Below are 25,224 nucleotides of genomic sequence, written 5' to 3'. Positions count from 1 at the left end.
ACATGACCATATAAACATTTCCAAGTGACTCCAGGATCCTACCCACTACAGCCTTCTCCCCTTTCCCTTCTTCTCTTCTCTTCTTTTCCCTTTTTTTTTTTTCTTTTTTCTTTGTTATTATTTCATAGAGCAGGTATTATGACTATTACAAGTCATGCCAGGAACCCAACAGATAATTTACTAAATAAAGTTGTAACAGTTAATTAATGGATGTTTAAAAGTTCAGTTAAATAAATAACGTTCCCCAAATAGGGGAGGAGGAAAAGAGGACAAGAAAAGATGGATTAAGATCTAACTCAAATTGTTGTTTTACTGCTTATTGAAGGCATACATGTATTGGATGAATATTACTTTTGTCACTACCATATCTATGAGTTTGAATTGTATAAGTTCACATGTACTTGTAACCTTCTTCTTGTTCTCAATAAAAATAGTATTTAAAAAAAAAAAAATGTAACTTTGAATGAAATAAAATTAAAATAGGGGACCCAGTGTGACCTAGTGTGAGGAATACTAAAAACAACAAGAGACCGGATGATTATATTCCTGATATTGAATTTATATTGCCTTTGGGGTAAATTGGTTAATACATGAATAGCGTTATGCATATATTTGGGAACAGACAACCAAAGATACACCATGTATCTATTTGAATTACTACTGGTATAGTTCCAAAGATACTAGGGGATAGAGTGGATCAAGGATATAATTGCAAGCTACAGGTATGCTCTAATATCTATGAAGTGAATGGTGGGTTAATGTGAAATGGATATTTAATTTCACAGTGGTCAGATTGTGTTGTGTATATAATCCTGAATCTGGATTCTAAGTCAATCTAATCAACACTTCTAGTAGTGATGATCATCACAAAATGGCATATGTGTGTATCCTGATCACCCTATTAATGATGAAGTATCATCTAGCTCCCACTATATGGGTAATGTAAACCTCTGCCTAGAACTAGGTTATTGGGGCATTGTAGCTGCAAATGTATGTTAAGTGTAATTAATAGAATTAGACTATAATATAAATTCAATTTGTATTAAGGTGGGAGTTAAATTACATGCTAACAATTATGATAAAATGGATTACCTATCTATTGTTGAACATTAGGCTTTTAACAAAATGTTATGTTTTCTCCATAAAGTCTACTTAGGTAGTGTTCAATGCTTGGGGATACTGGTGTATTACTAGGAGCTTCTAGCAAGATTATTCCTGTGAGCTGTTAGTTACAATGATGGTGGTTCAAGTAGCTTGCCCAGTTGGTAAGATAATTTATATTGCCCACAGATAATAGTTTAATTGCGTCATTGAATACCACAACATTTTTTACTCATCATAGGTAATTCCTATTATTATCATCTTGTATGAAATGGTATTTAATCTCAATGTTATAATCTCTATTGAGAGAGTTAACAAGTATTGTACAGAATGTGTTTGTTTAAAATAATATCAGTGTAAATAACTTAGGCCTAGATTTAGAGTTCGGCGTTAGCCGTAAAAACCAGCGTTAGAGGCTCCTAACGCGGGTTTCTTACGCACTCCGGTATTTAGAGTTTATTTACCGCCACTCAAAATACACCTAACGCTCACCTTTCTACCGCCACCTCAGACCCAGTAGTAAACATATACCGCCAAAAAAAACATCCACGAATCACAAAACAAATATTACACAAAGTACACTTACACTCATACAAACACAACACTATCTTTATTTTTCTTATTTTTTTTTTTTTCGTTAAAATACAAAGGATTAAAGTTGCGAGATCTCGGGTGTTTGAAAAAAATCCACACAAATCCATTTTCCCATTGACTTACATGGACATTCGGGAAAAGACCCTCATATACCTACATCTAACGAATAACATTATCACAAACATACACTCATCGATGCATACAAACAATATACACCACATGACATACACAAAATATTTATTTATTACAAAAAGAACACGATTTATTTACTTTTTCACACAAGATCATGACGTCACTCACTTTACGAGGAAAACCAGTCTTAGAAAAAAAAAATAGAAATCTTTGGAGCCTCCATTGACTTCTATTGGGAAGACGTGCTCGTGCACGCGAAACCCTCATTTCCCTAACGCACGCAAATAGCGTAGACTGAAAAACTCCAAATACCAGCGCTAGAAAATACATGATTTCATGCGTTAGACCCAGCTATGATAAATAGATCAAGAAATGACTATTTCCCTATGGTGGACTTATGGTTTTTAATATTAAATATTCACCACACCATAAATATTTTTAACACTTTTAGATTACATCAACTACAAATCCCCATCACTAGTAACACATTATTATTTCAATAAAATTACATTTACAATTAAAATAAAATTCAATACACATTTCTGGATTCACAAACACTACACAATGGGAAACATCTCTCATTTACCTTTATTATTGCATTTCAGTTATTCAACTCATATGCTTGCAGCAACTGCATATCTACATAGGCTTAACACATAATCACTCATGGATGCACATACATTACGTTTAACATTCACTCATACATGTGCATTCAAATGATGGGGTAAAAACACATTACATTCTCTCTAGGAATCACAAAACACAACATATGGATTTTACTGTACTTTTAACATCATGATTCCATCACCAGAAACCATTAGGAATTACGTACAACACGAACATCATTACACCAGATTACAGATGTCACTTTATGGGAAGGAACAACAATGCCAGACCGCTATATAGAAGTCAGCATATGGGGGACACAATCACAATATATACATACATGTACATAACACGTATCACTCATCACGCAACCACAAAGCACACATTTAGATTTTATTCAGCACACAATAACAATGTAGCACAATACAACAACACAATGAGGATTTCAGAACTACATAGGCAGGTTAATAATATCATGACGTCATTACAAGATTCAACCATACACATCACAGATTCACCACTGTACCGCCCCTTTAGGAACTTTAACACTCAATACTACAATACAACATATACGTAAACCACACTTTTGAACAGCATTATTATGGAGATTTCAATGGGACAATTAAGAAATATTGTCAGATCGCAAATCAATTATATATACAATACTACAGATGACAGCCGGAAGTTATTCAGTATTCGTGCAATTTTTATGGGACGCATACAATATTGTCAGATATAAAATCACTTATATATACAATACTACAGATGACAGCCGGAAGTGCTTCAGTATTAGTGTCATTTGAAAGGGACGCATACAATATTGACAGCTCGGCAATCACTTATATATACAATACTACAGATGACAGCCGGAAGTTATTCAGTATTAGTGCCATTTGAATGGGACGCATACAATATTGACAGCTCGGCAGTCACTTATATATACAATACTACAGATGACAGCCGGAAGTGCTTCAGTATTAGTGTCATTTGAATGGGACGCATACAATATTGACAGCTCGGCAATCACTTATATATACAATACTACAGATGGCAGACGGGAAGTTCGGAATTATTATTGCGATTTTAAAGGGACGCATACAATATTGACAGCTCGGCAATCACTTATATATACAATACTACAGATGGCAGACGGGAAGTTCGGAATTATTATTGCGATTTTAATGGGACGCATACAATATTGACAGCTCGGCAATCACTTATATATACAATACTACAGATGACAGCCGGAAGTTCTTCAGTATTAGTGCGATTTGAATTGGACGCATACAATATTGACATCTCGGCAATCACTTATATATACAATACTACAAATGACAGCCGGAAGTTCTTCAGTATTAGTGCGATTTGAATGGGACGCATACAATATTGACATCTCGGCAATCACTTATATATACAATACTACAGATGGCAGACGGGAAGTTCGGAATTATTATTGCGATTTTAAAGGGACGCATACAATATTGACTGCTCGGCAATCACTTATATATACAATACTACAGATGGCAGACGGGAAGTTCGGAATTATTATTGCGATTTGAAAGGGACGCATACAATATTGACAGCTCGGCAATCACTTATATATACAATACTACAGATGGCAGATGTTACTTTATCGTTTACAAACAATATTGCATCAACATTGATCGATCACATTCGATGCACATTATACACAACTATGCACTTTCATTCATGTTAGCCTGGACGTGTGCTTGTTACTATAAGATCGCGTTTAAGAAATATTGATTACGCATATGAACAAACATTACAAACATGCACTGTATGTGTGATATTTGACACTTTCACATTGAGATTTATTGGCGGAAAACAACATTTCAGCAAACAACAAAAAAAACGCCCACTGTGAAAGCATTCGCGCCGCTCAATGGGACAATTAAGAAATATTGTCAGATCGCAAATCAATTATATATACAATACTACAGATGACAGCCGGAAGTTATTCAGTATTCGTGCAATTTTTATGGGACGCATACAATATTGTCAGATATAAAATCACTTATATATACAATACTACAGATGACAGCCGGAAGTGCTTCAGTATTAGTGTCATTTGAAAGGGACGCATACAATATTGACAGCTCGGCAATCACTTATATATACAATACTACAGATGACAGCCGGAAGTTATTCAGTATTAGTGCCATTTGAATGGGACGCATACAATATTGACAGCTCGGCAGTCACTTATATATACAATACTACAGATGACAGCCGGAAGTGCTTCAGTATTAGTGTCATTTGAATGGGACGCATACAATATTGACAGCTCGGCAATCACTTATATATACAATACTACAGATGGCAGACGGGAAGTTCGGAATTATTATTGCGATTTTAAAGGGACGCATACAATATTGACAGCTCGGCAATCACTTATATATACAATACTACAGATGGCAGACGGGAAGTTCGGAATTATTATTGCGATTTTAATGGGACGCATACAATATTGACAGCTCGGCAATCACTTATATATACAATACTACAGATGACAGCCGGAAGTTCTTCAGTATTAGTGCGATTTGAATTGGACGCATACAATATTGACATCTCGGCAATCACTTATATATACAATACTACAAATGACAGCCGGAAGTTCTTCAGTATTAGTGCGATTTGAATGGGACGCATACAATATTGACATCTCGGCAATCACTTATATATACAATACTACAGATGGCAGACGGGAAGTTCGGAATTATTATTGCGATTTTAAAGGGACGCATACAATATTGACTGCTCGGCAATCACTTATATATACAATACTACAGATGGCAGACGGGAAGTTCGGAATTATTATTGCGATTTGAAAGGGACGCATACAATATTGACAGCTCGGCAATCACTTATATATACAATACTACAGATGGCAGATGTTACTTTATCGTTTACAAACAATATTGCATCAACATTGATCGATCACATTCGATGCACATTATACACAACTATGCACTTTCATTCATGTTAGCCTGGACGTGTGCTTGTTACTATAAGATCGCGTTTAAGAAATATTGATTACGCATATGAACAAACATTACAAACATGCACTGTATGTGTGATATTTGACACTTTCACATTGAGATTTATTGGCGGAAAACAACATTTCAGCAAACAACAAAAAAACGCCCACTGTGAAAGCATTCGCGCCGCTCACATACAAACAGGTGAATACAATCAGCAATCATTACAAACTCACTACCATTGGACTAATTGTACTATAAATCCCCCAAACAACATGGCCAAAGCATCACTTGTGATCCACATCAGATCAAGTGCTTACCTTGTTACGCTGTTTTGAAAGATGGATGACGATGACATGGTAGACGCTGCTGGTGGTGCTATTGGCGAACTAGCTGTTGGTCGAATCAGGCAGCCTCGGCGGCTCAGACCGAGACGAAGGGGTCGTCTGGTTCGAGGTCCTCGTGTCTACAGGGTGAGACCCACCTTGGAAAACATGAGCGACTTTGAGGTTTTTGATAAGTATCGGCTCGATCGCGAACAGCTCATTGGCCTTTACGAGCTTCTTAAACCTCATTTGGAGCCACGTATACAAATAAGGACTGCTGTTCCCCCCATGAGTAAGATGCTAAGCTGTCTATACGTCCTGGCCTCCGGGAGTTTTCAATCCGGAGAACTGTACATGCATGGCCTGGCTCAAGGTACATTCTCTGGGGTGTTTGATAACTTTCTGAACGCCATGGTACGTATCAGTAAGCAATACATAGGATTCCCACAGAATGATGGTGATTGGAGGCGCCTGAAGCGGGAATTCTTTGATATTGCTCAATTGCCCAATGTCTTGGGAGCCATTGATTGTACCCACATTGCGCTGCGTGCTCCAATTGATGACTTGCCCTTCAGAAATCGCAAACATTTTCATAGCCTCAACGTGCAGTATGTTTGTGACGCACGGATGAGGATTATGCATGTGTATGCGAATTTTGGAGGGGCTTGTCATGATGCCCGCATCCTCTCTCTGTCGTCCCTGTGGAGACAGTTTGAGGAAAGACAAATGCCCCCTGGTTATCTCGTTGGTGAGTATTTGTGCTCAACATGGTTAATTATTTTGACAATTGCCCCTGTATTTTTTAACTGTTAGCGTCATGTTCAGCTATAGGATTAAATTTAACCATTTGTTATTTACCGACGCTAATGTCTAGTTTTATTGAAAAGCAGATATGTAGCATGTCTTACCTTAAGTGTTCAGATAGAGAATGCAATGTAACCATGTAGTTAGCATTTTACACAAGGTTTGGTTTAGGAGAAATACGCATATGTAGCATGTCTTAGATGAAATGGCAAGATATTATCTCATGCAATTTAACCCTGTCATTGTCTTTTTCCGCTAATGTCTAGTTTTATTGAAATGCAGATATGTAGCATGTCTTACCTTAAGTGTTCAGATAGAGAATGCAATGTAACCATGTAGTTAGCATTTTACACAAGGTTTGGTTTAGGAGAAATACGCATATGTAGCATGTCTTAGATGAAAAGGCAAGATATTATCTCATGCAATTTAACCCTGTCATTGTCTTTTTCCGCTAATGTCTAGTTTTATTGAAATGCAGATATGTAGCATGTCTTACCTTAAGTGTTCAGATAGAGAATGCAATGTAACCATGTAGTTAGCATTTTACACAAGGTTTGGTTTAGGAGAAATACGCATATGTAGCATGTCTTAGATGAAAAGGCAAGATATTATCTCATGCAATTTAACCCTGTCATTGTCTTTTTCCGCTAATGTCTAGTTTTATTGAAATGCAGATATGTAGCATGTCTTACCTTAAGTGTTCAGATAGAGAATGCAATGTAACCATGTAGTTAGCATTTTACACAAGGTTTGGTTTAGGAGAAATACGCATATGTAGCATGTCTTAGATGAAAAGGCAAGATATTATCTCATGCAATTTAACCCTGTCATTGTCTTTTTCTGCTAATGTCTAGTTTTATTGAAATGCAGATATGTAGCATGTCTTACCTTAAGTGTTCAGATAGAGAATGCAATGTAACCATGTAGTTAGCATTTTACACAAGGTTTGGTTTTGGAGAAATACGCATATGTAGCATGTCTTAGATGAAATGGAAAGATATTATCTCATGCAATTTAACCCTGTCATTGTCTTTTTCTGCTAATGTCTAGTTTTATTGAAATGCAGATATGTAGCATGTCTTACCTTAAGTGTTCAGATAGAGAATGCAATGTAACCATGTAGTTAGCATTTTACACAAGGTTTGGTTTTGGAGAAATACGCATATGTAGCATGTCTTAGATGAAATGGAAAGATATTATCTCATGCAATTTAACCCTGTCATTGTCTTTTTCTGCTAATGTCTAGTTTTATTGAAATGCAGATATGTAGCATGTCTTACCTTAAGTGTTCAGATAGAGAATGCAATGTAACCATGTAGTTAGCATTTTACACAAGGTTTGGTTTAGGAGAAATACGCATATGTAGCATGTCTTAGATGAAATGTCAAGATACAGAATTATATATAAAATTTTTTTTTTTTTTTATGTTTCTGACAACTTTTAATATGGATTATGGTTTTAAAAAAATATATTTATACAACAATATACTAGTTTAAGTATTCTGTTTGAATTATGTTCTGTTCTAAATTTATAGGTGATTCTGGGTACATGAGCCGGCCTTGGCTCATTACCCCCTTGCGTAGCCCAACTGATGTGTCTGAGGAGCGCTACAATAGGGCTCATAAGAGAACCAGGGCGGTGGTTGAAAGGATGTTCGGGCTCCTGAAGATGAGATTCAGGTGCCTGGACCGTTCTGGAGGAGCACTCCAGTACAACCCAAAGAAGGTGGCTAAGATCGTTGTAGCCTGTAGCGTCCTGCATAATATTGCACAGCGGGCTGGGATGCTGCAGGCCGTCCCGGTGGACAGAGACCTCCTCAGAGATGAGGAGGATGATCCTGTTCTAGAGGGGGAATTCCAGGACGAGGGACTTGATGTCAGAGCAGACGTCATCAACCGCCACTTTAGACGGTAAATAATAGAAGTTACACTGGAGTATTTTCAATAGATGTGAACTCTAGGGAAATGACAAGTAGAGAATTGTGCAAACATGTTAGTATTGATCAAATGTTAGAATAATCTTTATTTCTCATAATATAGGTGATGCTCTGGGCATTGGGTCCTATAGCGAGTCTTTGCCACCTGGTTTTTAAAGAGGACATCAGATGGTAAGTAGAAATGTATGGACTGTTGCTGGCATGATTTGTACACAAATACATCATATGGCATACATTTTAAAAAATATAACTTTGTTTACACATTACTTAAAATGTACATAATCAGAAAGGGATACTCTAGAATGACTATGGTTCAATGTCACACAGAGGTTTGTTCTGCTCAATATGACTCATCTTCACACTTGATAGAAAATAACACAGGTTCATACACAGGCTTAGTAAGCTAGTGATAGATATTTATTATGAAATGGGGGGTGGGAGAGGGGTACAGAACTGATTCACACACTTGTATGAAATCTTTATATATAATTTCTTACATTAGGGAGATGACTTAATCTAAAGACTGAAAGGGAACAATTTGAAGCCTGACAGTGAAGATTTCCAAGACTGACAGTGGGGAAAAAGCCAAGATTGAAATTGAAGTATACCAATGGGATCATGTCTGGCATTATATTTCAATTCTGCTGACCTTGAAAACCATACAAATACATGTTCACATGGTAAGTGCAAACTATTTGATAGAATAAGGCTGTGGAGACATCCTATTGGAGACACTTAGATGATTTTCTATTTTGTAGATGGTATTTCCCAGTCCTCTATTTAATGAACTGATGAATAATACACCTATTGAAGATCAACTGTTTACCCCTGAATTGACTTTCAAAGACCATGCATTGTCCAGGTTGGTGTATCAATGCATGCTAGTGAAGACTGTAGAATATTAGTAGCTTACATACATTAGTCATATTTAGTTCTTAATTAGATATTTAGGGATCACAATCAGACACTTAGATGATTGTACTTTTTTAGATGGTATTTCCCAGTCCTCTATTTAATGAACTGATGAATAAGACACCTATTGAAGATCAACTGTTTACCCCTGAATTGACTTTCAAAGACCATGCATTGTCCAGGTTGGTGTACCAATGCATGCTAGTGAAGACTGTAGAATATTAGTAGCTTACATACATTAGTCATATTTAGTTCTTAATTAGATATTTAGGGATCACAATCAGACACTTAGATGATTGTACTTTTTTAGATGGTATTTCCCAGTCCTCTATTTAATGAACTGATGAATAAGACACCTATTGAAGATCAACTGTTTACCCCTGAATTGACTTTCAAAGACCATGCATTGTCCAGGTTGGTGTACCAATGCATGCTAGTGAAGACTGTAGAATATTAGTAGCTTACATACATTAGTCATATTTAGTTCTTAATGAGATATTTAGGGATCACAATCAGAAAAAGGAATACATATTATAGTTGATATAGAGGTATTTGAATGGACATGAAATATTACATTTATGTTCAGCATACATATATTGTTTACATGTGATATACATTATTATGTATAATTTTAATTTTTGATATTTAAATATAATTTTTAATCAACAATATAATGGTGTATGTATTTCATTAATTTAAAATCAATGTAATGATTATCTTTAAAAAATGTTGATCAAAGTTAGAGCATAGACACCATATGATTTTAAATGTATTTTATGAATATTTTACAACGTGTGTATTAACTTTGTTCCATTTTTATTATTTGTCATTTCAGATTGGCATCTGATGACTTCCTGGAATATTTAATTATTTTCTATTAAATATATGTTTATTTTTAACAGATTCTAATATATATCAATATAATCTGTAAATAAATAAAACTTGGACTCCCATGACTGGTAGTTGGCTATTTGACAAGCACATGCATAAGAGAAAATAATGCATTAATAGTAGAAAATAAAAATCTTCCGAGAATATTAAAATATATCTTTTAACATTAATTGGGGAGTCAGATTCTTCAATGCTTTTATATTGAAAAAGTATATATTAAAAATATTTAGGATATGTAGTAATATTATGATTGTTTTAACATTTAATAAGGTGAAGTGGTTCAATTACATGAAAGTGACAGTGTTGTTGAATGTAAAAAGAATTGTATAAGATCATGTATCTTCCTTAGGTATCTCAAAACATTATTAGAAAATATTTTACAATTATTACATTTATAAATGGTAGGTCATTTAACTTGATATTTTTAAAAAATTAGTTATTGGATGCCAGGTTAATCTATGTAATTTTCTAGTGGAGTCATTTAACTATACTTAGTAATATTATGTATTTATTACAATCTTACCTCTTGGGTTAGACATCAAATATCTATATAGAATGTAATTTCCCCTTTAGTTTATTTTGTCAATGTTAAATCAAAATACAATATGTTTGGGTCCTTAAAGGGGTCATTCAAAATGTATATTTTGTATAGATTGTTACAAATATCATACAAGAATTTAAACATATTTAGAATGTACTATAGAATTACATTCAGTCTTTAAATATACTTGTTAAAATAAAAATAAATGCACATATCTTAGTCAATGATATAAGGCATCTATATGCAAACAACAATCAGCATCAAAATAGCCTATGTAGAGATGTATTTAATCCACGAATATATATAATTACAATATAATGATTGAATAACAAAACATATTAAGTTGGTCAAATATAAGATTATTATACAAAATGCATACATAACATATAGCTTAATGTCCCTCTACGCTGAAGGGTAAAAAAGACCTCATTTAATAAATATATTTCAGTCAGTGTGTAAAACAATCTAGAAGTTAATCTAAATTTGCTTTACTCATATGTTAGACTCATTTAGCAAAAGGAAGGTGCCTAGGTTTATTATATATTAAGCATTATTGTGAAATGTTTATTTAAAGGGACATGAACTCAAAATATACTTAAAGGTAGCCAGTTAAAAAAACAATGATTTATACATTCTGAATGAGTATTCTATTTTAATCAACTTTAAAACTTGTCTCATATTATGAATGCTCATTGTGATGTTGCTATCATTACTTTAGAAATAAGGCAGTAAATAGCTAATTTATTTGCTTCAGTACTCTGGACAGAACTTGATTGTTTGGAATAATTGATGCAACAATCGTCAAGGACAACCCAGGTTTTTATTAAACAATTGTCCGTAATATAAAATATCATTATTGATTTGCAAAGAAACATAACAAGATAAGTTAACATTTGATAATCGTATTAAATAATAAAGTTGATTAACATTTCATGCTCAATCACCAATGGTAAATTTGTTTGGACAGTGTCCCTTTAAGAGATTTAAAGAGTGTATTTACTTCTCTTCCTATCTTGACATACTTTGCTTGAAAAGCATATCGAGATAGGCTCAGTAGATGAAGATTGGTGGATGCACAGAGATGCCTTATGTGATTGTCTCAACCATGTGCATTTAAATTTCTTCTGTTGAGGATATATAAATACTAAGAGAAAATGATTTACAGTTTAAAGTCTAAACAATCTTCTATCTCTACAGATCATTTGATACAATTGTTTGTTTGTAATGTCTCTTTAAAACTAAAGACGCCATTGCACAATAACATATATGAGCACTTCAGAGAAATACAAGCTCGAGGTTTATTTGCGAATAACAAAGCTGTAGTTTAACATTTATAAACAGATTATCCAAGTTACTGACATTCTAACCGGAATTTTAACATTAATAAATATTGCGTGGGAAACGCATCTTCAAACACCAGATTAGCATATTTAAACATTAGTGTAATGTCACGCAATAGCACACAATCAATGTGCATTATAAATACATTTAATAGAGCAATGTCAATACTTCACAATAAATTTATTTAAAGAACAATAAAGACATACAATATTAAATGTGTATTTGTATTAAAGAAACAGACCGTTATTAAACCGAGAAATGTCTACAACATTAATAATGTGACAGTATTAGATTTTAAAGAGTATTTAATCATTAATATTTCACGGATCCCGGATATTAAATCTGCGTCACACATATCCGCATGACAGGCCCATGAGTTACAAATAAGTCTACATGAAAAATGAAGTTACAGCACCACCAAGCGGTATGTGTAAGGAAGTTACTAAGATATGAAACATTAAGGAACGGCCAATCAGAGTTCATCACACAAACACAACTTGAGTCAGGATGGTCTCACAGACATTATAACAATATTTCAAACTTTTATCCAATCAGATGTACAGATAAATTGTCCCATGGTGCATCTCATGTTTACTTCACCATATAAAAGTCCTTTACACGTTGCCATCTTTGTCAGTTCTCTAATGCCTGCAGGCAGTATATATATTTATATATTATATTATCAAACCGAGCAGGCATGTCAGTTCCCAGGTTCACCAAGGAGGAGAGCGCTGCACTGGTCCACGCCGTCAAGGACTTTTATCCCCAGCTGTTTGGGAACAAGAGGAGCTCGACAGATGCGCCTGTTAAGAAGGCCCTCTGGGAGTCTATCACCAATGCGGTTAGATTGGTGTGTGACGTCCAGAGGACCCAGGATCAGATCATGAGGAGATTCGGAGATATGAGGTTGCGTTTATCGAAAAAAGTCAACCTCATAAGGGACTGGGTACAAGCCCGTAAAAGAGGGGGCCAAAGAAAGGCCCCGCGGAAACTGTACCTACTCCCTTATGAGGTGACTTTATGCGAGCTCCTCAATCTCCGGGTCCCCAAAAGATTTAGATCCTCGCCATCCTCGGCCTCCTCTTCTTCCCTCCCAGCTGCGGGATCTGAAAGTCCTGACGCGGGGGACAGGGCAGATGCTTCTCCGTCCGGTGGCCTGGGAGGAGCCAATAGAGAATCTGAACCAGGTAATTATCCAACTTCATATAATATTTATAATTTTAAAAATCAAAAATGTGTATTTAGTCAGATACTAAACCTATACAGATCTCACAACATACACTACATATGATGTTTAGATATCTGATTTTAGATTATTGACACATGAAATAGGAATGATGTTTCTTGCGCTCTACAGAGTATGCGTCACAGAGCGGAAATGTAAATTCGCATCCACGTTAACATGGGTTTGCGGAAAGTGGCATTGCTTTATACATGTTGTTCAAATGACGGATGCGTAATTCCGCTTGGAATCATTGCGCAATGATCGCGAAAATGGCATTTCTCATCCACGTTAACATGGGTTTGCGGAAAGTGGCATTGCTTTATACATGTTGTTAAAAATTAAATGGAAATTCTTAGATTAGTGAAGAATACAGTATTCTTATTTTAAATATTATATCTAATAAAAAACTAATAATACTAATAAATTATAACATATGGCCATCAATTGATGATTATGTAATAACAAGCAGATATTCTTAAAGATACAGTAAACAACACAACTGATTGAAAATAAGAGTCCAGGATATATTTATCATTAATTTAATTGCGGAAACTATTAACTCATGGGACTACCAAAGGATTAATATTTTTCTATTGATTTGTTATTAATGTAAATATTTTAAACATGGCATGATTAGTATTAATGATATGCAATCCTCATTTAATATATTACAGATATGGATGTGGCTGCTGGATCCTCAAGCCAGGGCTTGTCACAGTATGGTATGTCTCATTTTAATTGACATTTGTCTTAGAAACATGGAATGAACATTACATACTAAATACACATTGTTCAATATTTATATGTAATGTCTATTTAATAGATGGAAATTATATAATTATTCGGATATCCTTAAATAACATATTTGATTTTAATTGCATGCTCAATACCATTCATTACATCAACATATGGAGTAGATAATTCATTAACAAACAACAACATTGTGGAATCTATTTAATTTTAGATTAAAGGGATACTGAGCTACAATTATTAATATTGTCTTTCACATACAGTATGCAATATTAATAAACATAAAATATAATACTATCATCATATGTGACATATTCTATTGCTAAATGTAGTTTAAAATAAAGAAAGTACGTTTATGTGCATCTAAATATTTGTTGACCAACCTGGGTTTATATTGATGATTGGTGGATACCTTCAACAAACAATATTTATTGAATCCAATATTCCTTATCTGCCTTTAAGATTAATATCGAGCAACATTCTAATTATAATAGGAGTCAATGTTAAATCATTTTTTACAGTTTGAACATAGAAATCAATTATTTAAATTAATCATGTCAGTGTCCCTTTAAGACAAAATAGATTCATTCATCTTTACATTATTTTTATTAAAAACTATTGATATATAAATCTAATTATCTGTTGGAGTTACTTTATAGATATCTGCATACTCTAACAGCACCATGATTACATATTTGTAATAATCAAGTTTGTTATGTATTGTGATAAATATGTGTTGTGTCCTAAACAAGATTACTGTACATTGAAAAAATGGGTCGATGTGACACATGTTTGTTTAGATTTGTCAACAGATGATCCTCAATATGTGGTTTGTGTGTATTCTTGTAACTTCTTAAGGACATATGACGGAATTATTCCGTCATAAAACAATTGAGCTAAGTGAAAGCTGTGTCCTTAAAGGGTTAAGAACATTGATCATTGGGTATATTTAGATATGCAATAGCAGCATCTGAGATGAATTTGATGTCTAATGTAGTCTGACATTAAACATATGTTCAATACAGATATGTTTACAGAATCCCCTTGATTCAATCAAGCATTTTCTGGTGTAATGACTGCTCTATTCTTCACATTTTAAAGTTGATTAATGTTAAAATTCTAGACAGATGTGATTTAGTGATATCCAAAATGTGTTTAATAATATATATCTATATCATTCATAGAGAGAGTTGGTGTGGGAAGCCCACAGGAATCCAGCAGTGACATAGAGCCGCCTTTGCGGTCTCCTGGTAAGTCCATTGACTCATTTATATGTAATTGAAGGTGTATTGCTAATCAATATTATGATCATGATTCCGATGAAGCATAACATTATAAAAAATCATAGAATTTATCTTCTTATTATATATTTATTTTTTCTATTGAGCGATTAATAATTTCTACTTTATTAGTCTACACATTTGTTATTCATAAGATGTCTAACATATGTTTTTTTCAATTTGTTTTTTTGACAACAGTCATCAAGTGATACACACATGAGAAATCTTAAATGTTCTATGTACTATGCTTTTATGAATTTAACATTAAGACAAACAATACATTAATATTCTGATTTATTGACAATAACAAATCTATTGTCATTTGTATGCTCCATCAAAATGATGTAAATCATAACTTTGTGTGTGTATATCTTTAATGCAACATTGATGTGCGTATTTGAGCAACAGTAACATATGTTATAATATCTGATCTTAAGGTGTACACAACATGTTATGTTTTACAGAGATTGATGTCACATGTGGGATGGAGGAGGAAGAGGCTGCCTTGGAGTCTGATGGTATGTGAAATATATCTATCATGTTTCCAACATGTTTCTTTTTTTGAAATCATTTTATTGAAGACATTCAAAGTCTACAGCTTTTTCCCTTTAAAAAGGAATATTATTTGTCTGTTCAAATACACTACTGCCCCCTTTCTATATCAGGCAGCATGAAAATCTGCTTGTATATATTTTGTTAAGAATATATAATTCATGCCATCATTATGTCACATGCATATTCCATGCCAAAACACAATAATAAGTTTCAAATTGTACAGACAGTCATTGAGATTCATCTGAGTGCCTATATAGATACCATATCCTCATTTCAGAATAGTTTACAGATTCAAACACACTTCGAAGTATATTGAAAACATAATCAATTTGAAATGCGTTGATTTGATGTCAGGATGTATGAGATGTTAATATATTTCTTTTACATTTTCAGATGGATCCACCACTTCTGGTCATCTGGATTCCGCCCCTGCCCAGTCACAGACCCCTCCCCGTGCACACACCCCTGACCATGGCCACACCTCTGCACACACCCAGAGCCCTTCCCATCACCAAACTCATGACCATGCCCCGACCACTGCCAGCCCTTCCCATATTTCATATCCTGTCCCTCCCAAAAAACGCCCATACACCCCCCTTCGCCGCTCTCCCCGTATTCTGGCCCGTACAGCTGCCCAGACCCAAACTCCCCACTCCCCAGCTGTACGGCCTACCCTGGAGCGGCAGCTCACCACTCCCCAAGCCATTCCCATCCCTCCCCAAGCCAATCCCATCCCTCCCCCCTGTTTCAACCTTCATTGTCCTGGGTGTCAGATTGTCCTTCCCAGGCACAGCTGTAAGTATCATTCTAAATACACTTTATAAGATACTTAAAGGTACAGTGAAGTTAAATTGGTTAAATTGTGATTCAAATCCAGCATGCAATGTTAAGCCAATGTATAATAGAATACTCTTATGAATTATTCGTCATTCTCTTGATATATTTATGGAAAACAACTTATTCCTATAATTAGTTTAAACAATAAAATAAATGTGGCAATCATTTCTTTATTGTTGGATGAATGTATCCATCAACCAGCATGCACAAACAAAGTTCATCAACAAATATTGGCTTCCATAAAAACCAACATTCTTGCATTCAAAATATAGCTTGACAATTAAAACATATAATGAATATGTGTAATTTCTAAAGATTTGTCATGTCATGCTCTATCTGAATCAGTCCATTAAATATTTAGGTTCAGTGTCCCTTTAATTGGATATCACTACATATACCAAACACCACTACTTGGATCCAAAATTTTATGTCCAAATGTGGATACATTATCTCTTGTCTAACCCAGTGGGAATGTAATTTCTTCTGGTTGCTATGTTTACACAGCTTGTCCTCAATGCCAAAATGTTTAAGGATAGGTGTGCCTACCACAGTCTAAATTTAATTTTTAAATTGCTGATGTAAGTACAATGTAAATCCTTTAACAAGATTTGATACACTCAAGCTGTATAAGTGGATCATCTAAAACTAATTAAAGGGGACAACATGTTTGAGTAACATGAGCCTTTAATGATTTCTGTCTGTCTGAATAACCTAATTCATGTGTAAAGAATATATGAAAAATAATTTATGTAAATAATTATTTGTCTTTATGATGACAATGTATGTATTAAAATCTTTTATTCTGTTGTGTAATTATCCTTAATATTTAATTTTATTTTATTTTAGGCTGTGACTCAGCATGGCTCATGCTAGAAGGGATAGCAAGAGTAGAGCAGGCCGTGTTGAGGAACGCAGCTGTCCTGAGAGGGATGAACGACACCATGCAGGCCCAGCTCCGGGTTCAGGACTTGACTCTGCGTGAAATTATGCAATTACGTTCAAGGCCTGAATCTGGAGCTGGACATGCACAGAACAATGAAGAGGATGACCAGTAAGTGGAGGATCTGGATATGCTCCATGGTGGCAGATAATAATCCTCCGTCCACATGTTGAATTTGTATTTATATTGTTGCCATTTGGCCTTTTTATCAGTTTATTGTTGTGCCTGTTGCACTCTTTTACCTTGTCATGTGTCTCCAATGAGGCTATGCTGGCCCTTGGCAACTCTCTTCATGGACTGTGATGCACTGTGTTACCTTGCCATGTGTCTCCAATGGGGCTATGCTGGCCCTTGGCAACTCTCTTCATGGACTGTGATGCACTGTGTTACCTTGCCATGTGTCTCCAATGAGGCTATGCTGGCCCTTGGCAACTCTCTTCATGGACTGTGATGCACTGTGTTACCTTGCCATGTGTCTCCAATGGGGCTATGCTGGCCCTTGGCAACTCTCTTCATGGACTGTGATGCACTGTGTTACCTTGTCATGTGTCTCCAATGGGGCTATGCTGGCCCTTGGCAACTCTCTTCATGGACTGTGATGCACTGTGTTACCTTGCCATGTGTCTCCAATGGGGCTATGCTGGCCCTTGGCAACTCTCTTCATGGACTGTGATGCACTGTGTTACCTTGCCATGTGTCTCCAATGGGGCTATGCTGGCCCTTGGCAACTCTCTTCATGGACTGTGATGCACTGTGTTACCTTGTCATGTGTCTCCAATGGTGCTCTGCTGGCCCTTGGCAACTCTCTTCATGGACTGTGATGCACTGTGTTACCTTGCCATGTGTCTCCAATGGGGCTATGCTGGCCCTTGGCAACTCTCTTCATGGACTGTGATGCACTGTGTTACCTTGTCATGTGTCTCCAATGGGGCTATGCTGGCCCTTGGCAACTCTCTTCATGGACTGTGATGCACTGTGTTACCTTGCCATGTGTCTCCAATGGGGCTATGCTGGCCCTTGGCAACACTCTTCATGGACTGTGATGCACTGTGTTACCTTGCCATGTGTCTCCAATGGGGCTATGCTGGCCCTTGGCAACTCTCTTCATGGACTGTGATGCACTGTGTTACCTTGTCATGTGTCTCCAATGGGGCTATGCTGGCCCTTGGCAACTCTCTTCATGGACTGTGATGCACTGTGTTACCTTGTCATATGGCTCATATATTCCTTATTTTTACAAGATTATTTATAAACGTTGTGTATGTTTTCTTACATACTAATAAAATACATTTTATTTCACAAATCTTTGTCCTCATTCTTCCTGTTATTTTTTGAAAGCTCTAGTTTATGTTGTTTATCCTTAAAGGGACCTAACAAATATATTTGTTATAATGAAATCATATATGTAAGACAATAGTAAATGACTTTAAGATTAACATCTCCAATGTAATCTTATTATTTGTGTTTATATTATTTTCTCTTAGCTCTATCATTGCCTGATTATGATTAGCAGAGTAATTTCTTTATATATGTATATATATATTTGTATTTGTGTATATATGTATATTTAAATGTTCAGATCCATGTGTGTATTTATAAACTCTGCATGAATTGATGCACCTTTACCAAATGATCTGAGTATTGATACAATGATATAATCCCTGTAAAGTGTTCATTTTATTTAAATAGTATTGACTATGTGTATGCTCTTTTTAAAAACAAAATAATGTCCCTTTAAGTGATGTTGATCACTATTGTAAATGAATGTATTTCCATTTGTAAAGCGTTTTTGTCCTTTTTACAAGAACAAGGACATATAGTTTTATTAATAAACAATCTTATTGTAATGTTGACAGCACCTGTATTTCATTTTCAAATCTATATTATTGTCAAAGTGTAACCAAATCAATCTCTGTGTGTAATGCAAATAATGTAGATGATGAATATTATTTAACTAATATGTTAACAAAATACATCTCCTCCCATATATGGCTATAGGTAGGCTGACAATAATTAAACTTGAATAAATGACACGTTTAATCAATACATGTATAACTATTGTTATTCAACAACAATCCAAACATATCTTAAAACATCAATGGCATATGTATTTCTCATGTGTATCTTTTAAATGTTAAAGATATACACCATAGCTATAGTTCAAGGGACAGTCAAGTCCGAAAAGATGATTCATGATTTGGTGACATTCCTAGATAGCAATCTACACACATACTAGTTCCTAAAATATAAATACGTTTCTTAGTGATATGCCAAGATGTCACTGAGTCCTTGTATTGTCTGCGGTTTTTCAGCGATCTCGGATGCGCCATGTTGCTTAAGACGTCACCTGCCAGGCTGTCCAATGATTCCTTGTATTGACTGACGTTCTTACGTGATCAGGAATATGCCTTTTATTGGATTGCGTTTTGACGCGATCAAGGATGCGCCTTTTTTTTTTGGGCGTTCTTACGTGATCAATAATGTGCCTTTCATTGGATGGCATTCTTACGTGATCAAGGAAGCGCCATGTTAAGACGGCACATGTAAAGGTAAAAAAACGTCTGATTGGATTGCGTAGTCCCGCAATATTTGTGCACGTTAAAAACGTTTGTGACTGCATGCAATTTTAAAAAGCTTGCGAATATGTATTATTTGCATCATGTTACATTGTTGACCCGTAGCTGATAAAGACCAACACATTCTCTTTTGCTGGATGTCTGGTTGAATCAACGAACGAAAGCAAAATGTTTTCATGCATAGGATATTTATAGGCAAGTGCAAATCTCTACAGTCCATGTTTAATATGTTTGTCAACAATGTTCCTTTTTCTGAAAAATTACTGTTGTGTTTAATGTTGAACATATCTAATTAATAAATATGCGCTATTGTGTTTGAATAAAGTAATCAATATGCATTTATCATATGCTAAATATATGATGCCGACTTCTTCTAAATGTAATTTCGTTGTATATTTTATGAAAGGTTCATTAGACACTCACATTATAAATAAAAATATTTGATTTTGTCTCTAGTTAGATAGTCCATTGTTTAACCAATAGGTTTATTTTGTCTTGTGTTGTAAGAAAATGTAAGTAATTTTCTTACTCCTCGCAAAGCCTCTGAGTTTCATGTGAGTACCATCTCCAGCTTTGTCCAGTTTGTGTAAAGGGTCTTTTCATATGTTAATGATGGTGTATTGTGTTGTTTTACGGTTGTAATGGTGGTTCATCTATATTTTCAATATAGCTAACCCTATTTTATTTTCAAGTGTTTGAAGCTTTTTAATATTGATATCAGTATATGTTAATCTTGTTGTTTGTAGTAGTGTCTATTACATACAGTTATGTAAAAAATATAGGATACTGTCCCTTGAATGCAAATGTTGTTTTTTGTATCATGTATGAGATCCACATAGTTTAATCTTCAAATATATTTTTGTTAGCATATTTCCCCCCCCCCCCCCACTCCTAAAAGGACTTTAAACCATATTCATTGTTAAAATAAAAATATTTACAATAAAATATTAACACAATAATGTCTCTTAAAGAAAATAGACTTTATTTAACACGTCAATATAAATGTGATTTTAATTTTTTTTTTTTGACAAAGTACATGTAGATATACCAACAAGCTTAAAATATGTGTTAGCATATGTAATGTTGTTAAAGGGACAGTTTAGAAAAATTTTATTTTTTCAAATTATTCGAAAAGTCAATTCTGTAATATCAAGGATATCAAATGTTTCTCAACAATTGAACATTTGTCTGGGTTTATTTAAATTTGCTATCTAAACCTATGAGGTTGGTGTGCTCATTTCTTAAATCTTGAAGAGTGCTTGTAATCATTATACAATTTGAGCACTAGAGGGCATTTGGATAGCATTTGTATATGTAAAACCTTGTGCTCATACAGCATATTATTGACCATGTATTGATCATTGATATCTAAAATGTTGTTATGTCAGAACAACAAATAAGTGGTCATTTTTCATAGTCATAGATACAAGGGTAAGCACATAAGTCACACATGTATTTCTCCATGTTTTGTTGTTTCAAACTTTATAATGCGTAATACAGTGTTTTCTTTGTAATCAATAATTTTCTGACTGTCCCTTTAAGCTGTGTTATTGGCATTCAAACAGTAATATGCCATCATGGATAATTGTTATGGTAATTTAGTTAGCGATTCGGGAAACAGTTTGGACATCACATCACAGAAACCAATCAATATCATGAACAAGGATAGGTATGTGATGATGTGGTTTTCACACACTTATAACCCACACTCTGCAAAGAATCTTCCTCCATGGACCCGGTCCCATAGAAGTCGATTATATACAGAGTGTGGTCCACAAGTGTATGAAAACCACATCATCACATACCTATCCATTACACATTACATAAAAAAAAAATTTGAAGATGGAAAAAAATACTTACTTCCTCTTCCTTCCCCTCTTCCCACGGGGCTGAGGCTCTGGGAGAGGCAACTGCCGACTCCGAAGAGTCCTCCTTGGAGCTGTTGTGGGAGGAGTGGAAGGAAGAGTACTGGGACGACCAAGGTGAGGAGTAGATGGCTGAGGAGGAGAAGATGGATGAGGAGGAGAAGATGGCTGAGGAGGATGAGTAGATGGCTGAGGAGGAGGAGGAGTAGATGGCTGAGGAGGAGGAGGAGTAGATGGCTGAGGAGGAGGATGAGATGGGCCGGCAGGAGGAGATGGCCCAGCAGCAAGAGGCCCAGCAACAAGAGGCCCAGCAACAGGAGGTAGACCAGCATGCGCCTCCCGGAAAAATGTGAACATTTCCTGATGAAGATTAAACATTCTTGTTTGTCCTTCTTGTATTCTATTCAGTATGCTGATTATTTCATTTTGGCCTTGAATTATTTGATTCTGGCCATCAAGTATTCTGCGTCGTCCTTCTATGTTTTCTATCCGGGAGGTACGCATCTGGTCTATGTACTCCAGTAGAACCCGCACCTCCGCTATTTCCTCTTGTTGTGCCTGTTGAACCCGTGCACGGCGGGGTGCCCGTGCACGGCGGTGTGCGGGTCTTTGAGGGACCTCGGGTTCCGCGGGTTCCGCGGGTTCAGCGGGATCCTCCTGTGCTTCCGGGGCCTCTTCATCATCTCCCGTGCGCTGTTCGTCACGGGGGGCCTCTTCCCTCCGAAGTGGGAATTCCTCACCACCACTCTCATCCCGGGGAGATGCAGGAGGCTGTGCTGCCTCGTCCCCAGACTCTGTATATAAATAAAAAAAAAAAAAAAAAATATATATATATTAGCATATTTGCAAATCAAGGTTTAAATGACTTAGCTTACGATACAATTACAAATGCAGAATCATTAATCCACTTTGAAATCTAACAAACAATCAATACGATTTCCGCTTTTTCTAAACCGTGTTTGTGATATCTGTGGTCAATGTGAATGTTTTTGCGTTTGTTTTCAGTCTGTTTAAATGCACACCTAACCTATAGCCTAGATACTGATGTAACCGCAAAGTAATAGAATGCGTGTAAACAGCGTAATAGCATTAATCTGATCCTTAACACATGAAACCCAATGTTTTATCTTTCATGATTTAGAAGCATACATTTAGTATCAACTTTCGAATGTACTTTTCTTATCTAATTAGCTTCATTCTCTGGATATTCTTTACTGAAAAGCATATCTAAATATGCTTATAAGATGCTGATTGTTAGCTGAATATAGCTGCCTCCTGTGATTGTTTCACCGTGTGCATGGCTATTTCTTCATTAAAATATATCTCAAGAATGAATCAAATTAGGTAATATAAGTACATTTGAATGTTTTGTCAAATTGTATTCGCTACCTCAATCATGAAAGTAAATGTTTGCGTATAGTGTCCATTGAAATACATTCGTATGTGAAATTATTGTTCAATGAGCTTACCGTCAGATGAGAGTGGCAGGTTCCCGGTATCGATTCCTCCGATACCGACTACTTCCACCTCGGAGATGCTGGGCCGCAACATTTCCTCCCATCTGCAGTACTCCATTTCAAGGGCAGGGCCGCCACCGGTCCCTGCGGCATGTCGGGCCTCCAGGCTTAACTTTTTTTTAAGTTCAAGTTTACAGTCCCGGTACCGATGTTTGATAGAATCCATATCCCGGTTCCGGCCACCCACTGCATTGACTGCATTCCTAATCTCGTTCCAGAGCCTCCTCTTGTCAGTCGGGGTGGTCTTTTGGTGCTGCAGCATCCTATGCCTGGCCATATAGGCCTCTACGAGGGCCTCCTTCTCCTCCATCGTAAACCTCGCCTCCCTAGTCGCCTTGGCCTTCCCCTGTGACGATGCCCTCTGTTTCCCGGACTGTGAAGCCCTACTCTGACCGCCACTGGGCCCAGCCACTTGGTCATCTTGAACCAAGTGGCTGGGTCCACCCACCGCTTCCACCCCCGCTTCCTGCCCCCCTTCCTGCCCCCCTTCCTGCCCTGTTCCTCTCCCCCTCCCTCTACTCCCCCCTCTACCTGTCCCCTGCCTGGCCTCCATCTCCTCCCTAAACTAAACCCCAAATAATCAAACAAAAAGTGAGTGTGATGAAATGAAAGGGGGTCAAAATAAAGAACTAAAAAGACAAAAAAGGTGCTTAAAGTGTGAGGGATGTAAAAAAAACAAAGAGGGTAAGGAGTATTTAAATAAACGAAAAGAATAAGACTAAAAGGAGGATATGTAAACTAAATGTAACTAGGGGATGGGTATGGGATGGGTATGGGGTATGGGATAAGAGTAAATGGGATGAAAGGGAATGGGACTACAAGGAATGGGGTATGGAGTGTAGTATGAGGGGGTAGGGGGTATGGAGTGTATGTAGTGTTATTGATAAGTGTATGTATGTATTGAATGTGTTTGCGTGTAAATGTGTTAAGTGTACAGATAAATCACTCGCTCGCTAACTCACACTACTTCTAATTCTCAATAACAAACACTCCCACTAACGCTCACTAACTACCACTAACTGACGCTCCCACTAACAACTCTCACTAATAACTCCCACTAACTCACTCACGCTCCCACTAACAGACTCTCTCCCACTCCCACTAACTCCCACTAACTCACTCACTCTCTCACGCTAACACTACCAACTGACTCTCTCACGCTAACACTACCAACTGACTCTCTCACGCTAACACTACCAACTGACTCTCTCACGCTAACACTAACTCACTCTCAAAAATTCTCAAACTCTCTATTCTTAAACCTCCAATCTCCAAAGACCCACCAGCAACACAGTCAAAGAAGCCATGCTTGTGTGGTGCTTATATACCCTGTGTAAATGTTTAATGATGTCCCAATTTCCATTGTAATTAGTGTTCAGGTGTGCTTTATTAGCAATTAATATTATTGCAATGTGTATTAGGTGTGTGAATTTGCGCATGCTCATTTAGAGTTGGTATTTGTGGAATGTGTAGAATGCGATGATGTCATAGTGTTC

This window comes from Bombina bombina, chromosome 3 (genome assembly GCF_027579735.1).
Source record: "Bombina bombina isolate aBomBom1 chromosome 3, aBomBom1.pri, whole genome shotgun sequence".
NCBI classification, from domain to species: domain Eukaryota; kingdom Metazoa; phylum Chordata; class Amphibia; order Anura; family Bombinatoridae; genus Bombina; species Bombina bombina.
This window is presented reverse-complemented; position numbering follows the sequence as displayed.